This window comes from Lepisma saccharinum, chromosome 9, assembly GCF_977018435.1.
Source record: "Lepisma saccharinum chromosome 9, izLepSacc3.1, whole genome shotgun sequence".
NCBI lineage: Eukaryota > Metazoa > Arthropoda > Insecta > Zygentoma > Lepismatidae > Lepisma > Lepisma saccharinum.
In genome coordinates, this window is record NC_139237.1 from 74,558,984 (window position 1) to 74,572,181 (window position 13,198).

At 36.6% G+C, this 13,198-nt stretch overlaps 1 long non-coding RNA gene across 1 annotated transcript; it reads right to left on the reverse strand.

The window, feature by feature from the left end:
* Nucleotides 1-1,335: 1,335 nt before the first annotated feature.
* LOC145992734 (uncharacterized) lies at nucleotides 1,336-11,272 on the reverse strand. The gene is made up of 3 exons (XR_014442203.1): nucleotides 11,147-11,272; nucleotides 4,296-4,479; nucleotides 1,336-1,821 (listed from the first exon to the last, which is right to left on the reverse strand). It is a non-coding gene; the product is annotated as an uncharacterized LOC145992734 (long non-coding RNA).
* Between the last annotated feature and the right edge of the window lie 1,926 nt (nucleotides 11,273-13,198).

Below are 13,198 nucleotides of genomic sequence, written 5' to 3' on the forward strand. Positions count from 1 at the left end.
TATCCATGGGTATGAATATCGTTAGATACATGTAAATATAGATAAGTTATAATATAATTTCGAGAGATCACCTCTTTACTCTTGAGTTTAGGTGAATTTCTTTTTTGCTGGTGGCTGTAATTTTACTACATTCTCAAGTTAATCCATTTTTATATAGAGAATAAATTGTTGTATAACCATTCAATCAAGACCTATCAATCTCTATCGATTCAAAGTTCTGAGAACAAAAGTTTTTGCATGACTCTTAGCGGAATTTTTGCAAAATATACAAACGAGCTGGTGCACTAATTAACTACACCATACACTTCCCAGGAAAAGCCCTATCTGATATTCTCCGAGAAATCTATTCTGGTCTCAGTTGTCTTAAAAACACAAGCAGAAACCATTGGAAAATGTAGTCAAAACTCAGAATTCAAATTTCAGCTCTTAAATCTGATGGAATGAGAAATGGAGCCCCAGTTTCCTTATACACTATGTAATGTCTGAGAATTATGCTGCACACTTCACATTCTTGGTACATTGACTTAATTCAATGTCTATTATTTCATTAAATATTACCAGAGTTCGTTAACCAGTTTAAGACAGAAGATCCATTATTAAATTTATTTCAGATTTAGAACTGCATCATAATCTCTCACTGGTGACATCACATTCATTACTCGACAGACCAGTGGATGGACCAACCTGGATAAATCAAACCAACCTTGTTATATACAAAACAATCAGGTTGTCAACATTCTGGCAATCTCCACATCAATGAGGGAACAGGTGTGATCATAAAAAAAGTATACTGATACAGACATTAATTGAGGACGATTCATTCTCCTTTGGTTTATATGGCATACTCAGAAAGAAAATACTGAAACTGTATTATACCCCACCTAGTGGTTGCATGACCTTGAAGTTGGTGGTGGGGACTTGCTTGGATATAGGAAGGGGCACCCAAGTCAGGCAGGTTAGGGGGGGGGGGGAGCCACACTAAGAAGCAACCTACTGGTCAAAAGGCTCCAAAGGCGGAAGAATGTGGACGGATCATTAGAGGCGGTAAGGACAATCACATTTGGAACATGGAATATTACCTCTTCAACAGGCAAAGAAACTCAAATAGTTGGAGAAATGGGGAAACATAAAATTAAGGTACTAGAAGTTAGTGAAACTAAGAAAAAATAAAATGGAGAGAAGGTTCTGGATAAGAATTACACACTTCTCTACTCAGGAATAAGTAACTAGAACAGTGCTAAGGAAGGAGTAGGAATTATTTTAGAAGTAAATTGTAGAGCAAGAGTGATAGGGAACCAGTGAGCTCTAGAATAATAAGAGTAAATTTAGTTCTAAAGGAAAAAGTAGCACTTCTACAAGTAAATGCCCCAACCCAAGATGCAGAAGAATTGGAAAAAGACCAGTTTTACACAAATATCCAAGAGAAAGTGGATAAAGCCAGAGATAATACAAGGCATATTGTCAAAATGGGAAATTGGAAAGGTAGGATAGGAAATGAACAAGAAAGAGGACATGGGAGTATGGGAAGACATGGATCTGAAAGAACTGCAAATACAAATGGAGAGAGAGTGATAAACTTGCATGGATAACAACTAGCTCATATCTAAATTTTATACTTTGTATTTCGGCTAAGAAATATTTCGGTAGCATAGAAAATGCTAGTCAAATTCCATTCTCGTATAACACTTGTACTTAGATAAAAAATGCAATACTTACAACATGCATCAGCCTACTGTAGTCTTCCTTTTTCTCAGACGTAAACAATCAGAATTCAGCAACAGCAAACACACCAACAGGAATCACAGCAAAAATAACAGAAATCTGAGGGAGAGTTCAAATTTTGGAGTTTAAATACCACCAAAAGCACAGCCAAAAGTGCAAGAACTCTTCCAACCACCACTATTTTCCACATTGGAAAAAACAATTCTCAGCTTACAGAAAAAGTTTGTGTGTATCTTTAAATTCAGTCTGATTGGGGGCTGCTAATTTTTGACACCCGAATTTAAATCCACAGCCTCTTTTTCCATTAGATACATTTCTCACATCCACCCACCTTGACTTATATCACCTACAATTCCTGTCCTTTTAACTAAAATCCTTTTTTCGTCCACATTCTCTACCTGCCGATTGGAATCTTACCAGCCGTATCAACCACCCCCTGATTTTTCTGCTTACCTGGAGACTTTTAAAATTATCATTTTTCAATCTCTTGCCTTTTTCAAGGGACACAATCCCCCAGTGACACATTTTCTTCTCTACCTAAGATCGAAGTAGTTTGTATCTCTAACCAATTTATTTTCCCCAAAATTATTTGTCTTGTTTTTCTCCCGTCACAACAATTCACTTTCAACCTGTCTCGCCATGCTAAACTAAAACCTTTTCACCTTGACCTACCTCAACAAATGCTTCAGTCTTGATACCTGACCTGAATATTAATTCGGTCTCTGTCTACCCTCTGTCACTTCTTCAGCGCAGAGTTCACCTTCGTCTGTCTAGTGTCGGGGACCACCATATTTCATACCATATAACATTATTACATTGTACACTATAATTATTACCATTACATATCGTGGGTTCGAGTACCGGGACCATAACCTAAATCATAATTGAACTTTACCATCACTCATTACCACCATTCGTAGCATTTAATAACCCATAAATCCTTATTTTCAATATTATAAACATTAATTATTATTGTTTCATACATTACATACTTCACAGAAATTAACATAAAATCATATGCATAGCCTTTAGTATCGCTAATTACCTACCATTTACATATTTTTCATAAAATAAATTATATTTTCATAAAACTTATAAATATGCATATACACAAATATAAACTATTCTAAATATATGTAAATTTATTCTAAATACATGCAAATGAATTATCACCCGAGGGCACAAACATCCGTTGGCGGAGTCCACTACTACTAAGCACTACTTAAAAATATCTAAATTTACTGCAGATATCGTGGTCACAATGTTAATATCTTGCCTTCATCCCCCCCTCCCCTTCAAAAGACCCTCTTTTACAGTTCAGAAAACTACAGTTCAAGTAATGCCCTCAAACTGCTGATAGTTTCACTTCTTAATCTCCATAAATGTAGTCTGCACAAATACTGTATAGAAATTCACAACTTTAAAACTGATGCAGAAAACATGTTTCAGAGCTTACATTTCTCTAGTGGGTATTGTCAATAGTGTATTTTCCAACTGATATAAATTGTATTATGTAATTGTAATAAAATATACTTGATGAGCAACTTTACGTAAAGATTTGATGCATTCTAGGACTTCAAATATTCACATAAGTACATAAATAGATTATTCCACGAAACAGTGCTCCTACTCCATGTAAAGAACAAAACAAATCAATGAAAATTATTATGGTTTTTAATTCCATTAAGGTTTAAATGTATGTAAATGCATATAATTTGCATATTTCACCAACAAAAATTAGTAGTATCTGTAGCCTACATGCTTCATAGCCAAGGAAGTCAAACTTTGCTACATTTTTAAAGCATCACACACGTAACACATTTTCTTTAATGCTTTTCATGCATTCAGGCTACGTCCTCATACAGAAGTTTCCCATCATTTGTTAGCAGGCACCACAAAGTATCAGTACATAATGAATATTTTAATCCAATCTCATGTCTAGACTCTTACAGGTAGTACTGTATATGTATGTGTAATTTTATGTAAAATCACTTGAATTATGTTCAATATCAACATAATATGAGAATCTTTATTAATGGGGGCAGATTTATTGGTACTATACATTTCCAAAATAAGCAATCATAGGAACCAAAACCTAGCAATTGATTGTTGAGAAAATGTATAAAAACCGTTTGAAATAAGCCCATTGACAGTTACATAATATATAAAGTGGTTTATATGTCTATAAACAATTTACATTTTAACAATTCTATTTGTCACAGGCACGAGCAGTAATGCTGGAAATTACTCTGCGGTGAGAACACAACCTGAGAATTTATTTTGCAGTTTTATCAAAACCAAAAACTGTTCAATAATCAACAGGCAAATTTTAATATTTTAAAATATATTAAAACTGTATGAAAATTACTGTTGAGATTGATGTTGCCATGATTACTATCTCTCATAATACATTTCAAAGAGGAAAAGAAATATTCAGTTTAAATCCTCTTTAAAAAGCCTAAAATTTTTATTTTCATTTTCAACATCTTGCTGTGACACTATCCACATTACATTTTATAAAATAATGTTTGAGGAATTTTGTGAAGCCACATAACATAAAGTAAAATACTTACTTGCAATTTACTTCTTTTTCACTGCATTCTAAACCCATGTCCAAAATTTCACCCTGGCCTGCAGGCGGTAATGATGTAAATACTGCTCTGGGTTTAAACCAATCAACTGCCATGTTCTTCAATCGAGATGCAGAGTCGAAGGCATTCTGGATGACAGTTCCACTTGTGTATTGAGTTTTACAAGCTGCACGGAAAGATTAGAAAAGCATTTAGAATACTGGAAATGATTGCAGAAATTTTCTTTCAAAAAATTAGGCTATGCAAGTGAAGACAGTCATACACCGATGAGCAATTACATTATGACCACCCCCGCCTGGGAACATTTAGTGCACCTGGAGCACGGAGAGTAACACGTGACATGCTGGCAGCATGGTATTTATTGGGCATGTCTACAGGCTTGCTGTTAGTAGTGTATCAGGCGTCAGAATTGAAAAGCGGCCGATCTCTCACAGTTTCATAGAGGTCAGATTGTGATGGCATGGCACCTTGGTACCAGTATATCTGAAACGGTGAGGTTTGATGGCTGCTCTCGTACCGCTGTTGTGAGCACATATCGAAAGTGGTGCAACAATGGGCAAACAAGAACACGTTGTCCAGCCGTGTGTGTCGACAGTGGCTCATTGATGCCAGAGACCAGTGGAAGCTGTTGTGTATCGTTCGGAGCGACCGCAGGACCACAGTGCGAGAAATCGCTCACAGGTACAACAGTGATGACCAGGACAATGTCTCACAGCACACGGTTCATCAAATACTGCTGCGCATGGGACTGCAGAACATTATGTGATAACTCATTAGATTTAGATAGATGGTCATAATGTAATGGCTCATCGGTGTAGGTCACTCTCATTACTTAAAGTACACAATTAGTAATACTGTACGCATGCAGGTGCATAATTATAATGATACAAAACTTATTCACATTATGCATACAGGAGCAAGTTGGAAAAATCATTCCACGACACAATACGCAGAAAGTAATAAGAAAATCTGTTTAGCACAGACATGTATAGAATTCAGTACATGTAGAAAACACGTATACGTATCACAATGATGTAAGAAATACACAAATGGACCTTGAGCCATATTGAGATCGATTTCATAGATTCCCAGGAAGATTCAAATGTTCAATGAAATGATGATTTTGAAAAAGGAATCCTCAAAACACATTCTCCATTTTACAAATCTAGAATTGAAGATATGATCCTCCCCCCTGACTTTCCTCTTCATTAGTGAAAAACTTTATCCAGATTCAGATTGCTACAATCATTATGACGTGCTTGGATTCATATGCACTTAAAAAACATATCCTTTGTGGTGTATTGTTTATGATCTCAGCAATTCCTCATTGCATATCACTGCTCAAATAATTCCAGATATTGAAGAAATTCCCATCCACCTATACAGTAGTTTGATTGACTGATTGATTTGCTTTTTTTTTACTTCACTTTTTGTGTCATTTTTGGCTAATTTGCGAAGATGGTGATGAGTGATGACATGATGAAATTGATGAATGGACACTCACAAACATCCATGCCCAGGCTGGGATTCAAACCCGGGACCCCTGGCATCGTAGTTCGATGTGCAAACCACTTCGCCACAGGGGCCACCTCCTATACAGTGGTCGGAAGTAACGAGCTACAAAATTTGTAGCTGTAGCTCTAGCAACGCTACATTTATAAAATTGTAGCTGTAGCTGTTGCGAAAATTCAAAACTTTCGCTACAGCTACATCTCTTCTCAGCGTTACGAGATAAATTTTGTATTCTTGGTGAAAATGTTCCTTATCAGATAATTATTTTATCTTAATTGTGGATATCTGGATTTAGTTATAATTAAGCTGGATATTTAGAAAATCTGGATATCCATCATGTTCATGACAATTATCATCCTTGAAAGAGTAAGAAAAATCATCATTCGCAAGTTTTTCATTTAAAATACTGCCTTCACATTAGCCTTTTAACAATAAAATGATTATTATCAATAAAAATACGTTTATATACACATAAATAATTCGACCAAGTTACATGTGTTTATTGTCGTAAACATGAACTTCGTAGCATCCTAATTGTAATTCTCAGATATGAAAATTGAATTGATATGTCACTTGTATAGGCTAGGCATGTTACAAACCCTACAGTAGAAATAAGTCACAAAGGTAACACCGCTATGAAAATATATTGAATAACAGCTATCATGATAATAAATAATGGAATCTATTGTCTAGTAAGTACAATTACTAAGGACTTCTTTTGTTTCATGCAGAAGTAGCGAGTAGCAGACAGGAGTAGCATAGCAAGCTACTTTTCGGTAAATGTAGCTGTAGCTAAGCTACATTTTTCGAAGAGTAGCTGTAGTGAAGCTACTTTTCAAATGTAGCGTTCTGATTACTGCGGCTATAGACCTACTTCCTGTATGGTTCAGTGAAAAATGATTGCATTTCTATTACTTGTACTTTCAGAACAAAGGTAGTTTTACATAGCAGGGAATGGGTGACTGATTGCTAGGAGTTATTTTTTTTTCTTCTCTCAAATAATAGGAACATAATGCACTACAGCTCAGCTTTCCACTGGGTGCAAAAGTTGTAAAAGAAACTAATACAAATTTCACAGATACCTACAACAAGCTGTCTTACATAATCAAAAAATGACGGTTGAGCTACATTCTGTATTATAATTCAATTGATGGGAACAAATCCACATCCACGTATCTTTCACACCATCGTACAGACTCCAAACCAGAGACCATTTCCTATTGATACAATAGTAAGTACAGATGACCTCTGTGCCTCGCTTAGAAATTGGAAATTTTTTTGCATGGTTGATGTTGATTATGTTGTTTCTACAAAGCCATCACCGACTTTGTTGGAGAAACATGTCAACTGCAGCTTAAAAAGAGAAATTCAAATTAAAAATGTGAACTTCTTTAGAAGTTGACAATGAATCATCAACGGAAGCAGGGGTAGACAAAAAATCTTCCAACTAAATAAAGCTACTTGTTTTGAAAACTGACAATAAAACAGAATTTATGAATTAATGCAGATTGGATTAAAGGTAATTAATTCATGCCTGAGTGTTGCCTTCCTAAAGAAGGCTCTAGTGGTACAATCATAAATAACTATGTAATATAGTTGAATATTTGACCAACTCTACCATATCACTGCAGATTTTAAAACTTCGACTAGCAACTGTGCAGAAATGTACAATGTATAATTCTACCTTAATGGTACACCATGATACAGAAAACACACGAACATTAAAAAACATATACTGTACTCATTATTGAAAAAAAAGGTAATGGAAATTTCCATAGAACTGGATTTGAAGGGGTTTCTTACTTTTAGAATTCAACTTCAACAAAGAAGATCCCAGGTTCGAACTCTGACTGGTTATGGGCGTTTCTTGTGAGTGTCACTTCAATTTCATCAGTCATCACTCATCCTTACCTTCACAATTAGCCAAAAGTAGCAGAAAAGTGAAGTAAAATAAACGGTAACGGTTCCTAGCAGGAAGACTAATTGTAGTAGAATTTCGGCCATCATTGTCACACAAAATTTGAACCTTCCTTAAAGTAATGAGCACTGTGGATATCAAAAAAAAAGTTATTTGTGTTAAAAAAAAAAAAAAACTTAAAAATTACCTTACGCAAGCATGCACGCTTCTCATGGACAATGCATTTTCCATTGACAAGCGACTGTAACTATCGTAGACTGGTGGGAATTAATGCAGAAGTAAATCGGAACCTTAGTAGAATGCATTTAGGGACTTTATTTTAATGCTAAGACAACCAAACCTGGCCTGTCTAACATAACTATGAAAGCATATATTGAACAAAATCTTAAGTAATCGCTAAAACTCCCCAGTATGTGTCAACAGAAGTAAATCGAAATCGAACCATGTTCAAATTGCATTTGTAGCATGATGAAATCGCAATATAACAAAATGAACTTGGACCCTTTTTTAAAAACAGATGAAACAGACATATCTTATATTTCCTTTGAGCAAATTGTTTCAAACTATTCAATTATGCAATGAAAAACGTTTGGAACAGCATTTGCATTTTCTGACTTTCCAGCAGTGGTTGAAGTTTATGGAAATGAATGAATTTAAGATAAAAACCCAGAAAATAATTGTTATTTGAATAAAAATGCAAGTATTACACATAATTTTGTTAACAGCAGAAGATATAAGAACAAGCCATTGGAGCTGTTGAGAGTTTTTGAACTGCTTCCCGAAGGAAGAGAAATGAGATGCAAAAACAAAATGTAAAATCTTTGAGTGGTGAAATCCATGTTTTTATTTGTGCAACACGATTCTGGTATAGGGAAACTGCACAATTGTTAAATATGTGTAAGAGTAAAATACCTGATAAAATAACACGTTATAAAAAGGTTGACCATGGTAATATTCAGAGATGTATGGGCTGTGACAGGAAAAATCAAGGGAAAAAAATTAAGTGCTCCAAAATCAAAAAATGCAACTTGGAGCAGACACTGAGACTATTGTATATACAAAAAAAACAATGATTGCAAAGTCCAAGAAAGCCTGCTATCATGGGGAAGTAGCGTCTCAAAACTCGTAAATCAGTGATGAGAAAAGGAAGGCTACAGTTCAGTAAAGAACATCAGAGAATGGACAAAAACAGGTGGGAGAGTGTTACTTGTGTTGCCGAGAGTAAGTTTAATGGTTCCAGATCAGGTGTTGGGAAGATGATATGATGCAAATCAAATAAACTGGTATATTCTAAAAATCCACAAAATGCATAGCATCAGTTTCAGTGGGAAAACACTACGAACAAAGAACATTATGTGGCAATTCTGAAAGGGAAATTTACGCAAGTACTGAAAAACTGGGGATTAGGGATGATTTCAAATTCTATCAAGGCAATGATCCCAAACACAAATTGTATTTGGTGAGGAGGTGGCTGCTCTATAACCATCCTGAGTATCTGGAAACAGTATCCCAGTTTCCTGATGTCAACCCCATTAAATATTTGTGGTAAGAATTGGATAAAAGTGGGAGGAAAACGACAATTAAATTGAAAGCTGACTTTCAAGACAACTGCAGGATGAATGCACCGCACAGATTGTAAGTTTTGTGCCGAGACGATTGAAGGAAGTCACCATGCAAAAGGGATATGTCACAAAGTCATTAATATTTTATTTGACCTTGATTAGCTTCACATTTTTCATTTTACTCAGGATATCCGAATATAAAGGTTGAGTGTAATACTAGCACTACAAAACTGCGTATTTGGAAACACTGACCGGTTGTTACGTCATTAAACGCACACAAAAATTTGGTTCACGTAGTAGATGGACATCAAGGGATCAGCTTTCGTGCATCGGAGTGACATTAATGTCGAAAATTACATGATTTACCAGCAAAAAAAAATTAAGCGAGGGGAAAAAACACTTCCAAAACCTTCCTAAAGTACAAATAAACTTATTTCAGTAAGTACTTTCTCCTGTAAAATTGAAGAAATACGTTTTGCGGAAACGAAAACTTTACCCTGATATGTACCAAGCTTACGTCGGTGTGCAATTATTTTCGTGCAGGAGACCAGTGGGTGCCCAGCCTCCCCCTCCCCCCCAAGGCCCATGACGCACTTGTTTATTCCAGAGGTAACAGTATGGTATAGTGCCTAAGGTGAGGTTGATGGGGGTTAACCCCCCCCCCTTTCACCCTCTATCTCTAAAAAAAGAACTTCAAAGGTAGTAAAATATGACAAAATGCAGGCTGACTACCAAGAAAAAGTATACATAACCCCTCCCTTTCGAAAAGACTTGGCACGCCAATGCACAAGATGCATGGTGAAATTGCAAAACAATTTTAACTGTTTGCCTAACCTAACAGAACCTAACCTTGCCGTGCATGGTTCATGGGGCAATTTATGAATGGTTCGAGGGGATATCCGTGAATGGTTCGTAGGGCTATTTATGAATGGTTCGTGGGGCTACTTATGAATGGTTTGTGGGGCTAACCGTGAATGGTTCGTGGGGCTATCCGTGAATGGTTTGTGGGGCTATTTATGAATGGTTCATGGGGCTATCTGTAAATGGTTCGTGGGGCTATTCATGAATGATTCGTGGGGCTATCCATGAATGGTTCAAGGGGCTATCTGTGAATGGTTTGTAGGGCTATTTATGAATGGTTCGTGGTGCTACTTATGAATGGTTCGTGGGGCTAATTTTTGAATGATTCGTGGGGCTAATTTTTGAATGGTTCGTGGGGCTATCTGTGAATGGTTTGTGGAGCTATTTATGAATGGTTCATGGGGCTATTCATGAATGATTTGTGGGGCTATCCGTGAATGGTTCGTGGGGCTATTTATGAATGGTTTGTGGGGTCTTTGAACCCGAAAAAAAATATATTTCTAATTTTGAAAAACAAATGTAACTATGTTTGCCTAACCTAACACAACCTAACCTAGCCTTGCCGTGCATGGTTCGTGGGGCTATTTATCAATCGTTCGTGGGGCTATCCGTGCATTTTTCAAACCTGGAAAGAAATACAAAATCAGTAAGACGAAAGTAGGTATTTTTCTATGAAGAAGGTTGCAACACTGCATAACCACTGATCATGGTCAACGCTAGTCAAGATTTCTCCGCCATATCGCGTGTAACGCAAGCGAAAGCGAACAGAAAAAAATTACTCTATTAAAATTGAGATTATTTCCGTGGAAAAAATGAAATGCCATCTTCAAGAATCCTTAGGAATGCAGAATACGTATCAATGTGAAAAATAAGAAAATAAGGGAATTGGAGACGTTTGGTGGTTACTGAAATTTTACTACTAGTAACTGTCTGATATCGCCCGAACGGATTTCTTCAAATTTACAGGAGAAACTACTTACTGAAATCACTTTCTGTATCATTGTCGAGGTTCTTCGAGGTATTTTCTTTCGCGAAAACTAAAAACTTCACCATAGAATGCTGCAGAACAATAATCAGTTGTTACGTAAGGAACTTGCATCTTCTGTTGTTTCCATTATGTACGTGCAGATGGCGTGAGCGTCGAAAGTCACGCGGTCTCGGCAGTGTTTCCAAACGTGCCTTTTTTTACGAGATTTTTTTTTAACTATGCTTACCTAACCTAACCTTGCCAGAAATGGTCCGTGGGGCTATCGTGAATGTTTTTTGGGGCTATCGTGAATGGTTTTCGGGGCTATCGTGAATGGTTTTTGGGGCTATCTGCCAATGGTTCGTGGCGCTATCGTGGATGGTTTTTGGGGCTATCCGTCAATGGTTTATGATGACATAATAAACACGAAAGTAGGTATTATTCGGTTAAGAAGGTTGAAACACTGCAAACCCACTCCCAATCGACAAAACACAAGCACGACTGCACGCCATATTGTCTGTTACCCAAGCATAACAAGGAAGACAAATAATGACTTGTAATCTGAAAAGTTGACACTATTTTATGGAAAAAGGCATAACTTCGCCTTAAAGAATCTTCCGCAATGCAGAATATGTAAGTATCAATTCTAAAATTAAGGAAATAAACTTCGGGCCTTATCAGACAAGTACCGAAACACTTTTATTATTATATTTTTGAGACACTTGGCTCCGACTGGCTCCCCAAATATATTTCTAGATACGTGCCTATTGATGTGACCAGTTAGTATGACTCGGTTTATAGGGGCTATCCACGAGTAAACAAAAACATATCGAACGGCACAATCGATTGTCGAACTGTAGCACAACAACTTCCGGTTCACGGCGGTCGGGTAATTCAAGCGCGTACTTGTGGTATTTCTTCTCGTTGAAATGGATCATATAAAAGCACTTGACGACGAGGAGAATAAGAGATATCAGGACAAAGTAGAGGCCTTTGCATATCAATTGGATGAGCAGCTAGGAAGTAATACGCCATTATTCCAAGATGAGATCCATTTGCTGATCGTCGTTTCATTGGCGATATTTGTAGCCTACATATTAAATAGAAAGTAATTTTTCCTCAAGAGCGAGAGCGCTTAAATGCATACATTTATGTTTTAAGTGAAAAAGTGCGAGATGTACGGACATATAAAAAACGAAAAAATGAGCTTCTTTTCTTCTTTCTTCAGTCAGGACGAGTCAGAGGGATGCGATAATGCACACTTGCTGGTTTCGTTCTCGTTTGAACGCAGAAATACAAAACGCTCATTGTTTTTTTAAGTCAATTTTCTGCTATTTGTGTTAAACATGATGATGAAGATGAATAATAAACTGGAAAAATTAATGATGGGACAAACACAATGACACAGTAGTAATGCACCCGCGTTCGGGTCGATAAATCAATTGATTGGAAAAGATCGATCAAAGATCAATTGATGACGTAGCGCTATTTTTTTTTTTTTTTTTTTTTTTTTTTTGACGTCACAAAATGGGCGGGGCTTATTTTGTAAGGATGATTTTGATTGGTTGTGACGTCATAAATGGGCGGGGCTTATTTTGTAAGGAGTGTTTTGATTGGTTGGAGGAATTCGGGTTTTTCCCGCGGGAGTTTCCGGTGTCTGAAAACAGATGGCGTTGATGAGTCAGAAAGTCTGGGGAGGAGGAAAAGTACGCGGTGATTGTTGGTTTTCTCGGAATTGGAGTACGTGTTTCCGGTGTCTGAAAACAGATGGCGTTGATGAGTCAGAAAGTCTGGGTTGGGAGGAGGAAATGTAGGCGACGCGGTGACGGTTGGTTTTCTGGTAATTGGAGTATGTGTTTCCGGTGTCTGAAAACAGATGGCGTTGATGAGTCAGAATATGTGTTTTTGTGGGAGTCACGTGACTGTTTGTGACGTCACAAAATGGAAGTCACGTGACCAGATTATATTATTAAATTATTATTAATTTAAATATTAGTATTATTATTATTATTATAAATTGTTTTAATTTCTGTGACGCCATTTTGTTTTTGTTATGTTATTTTGG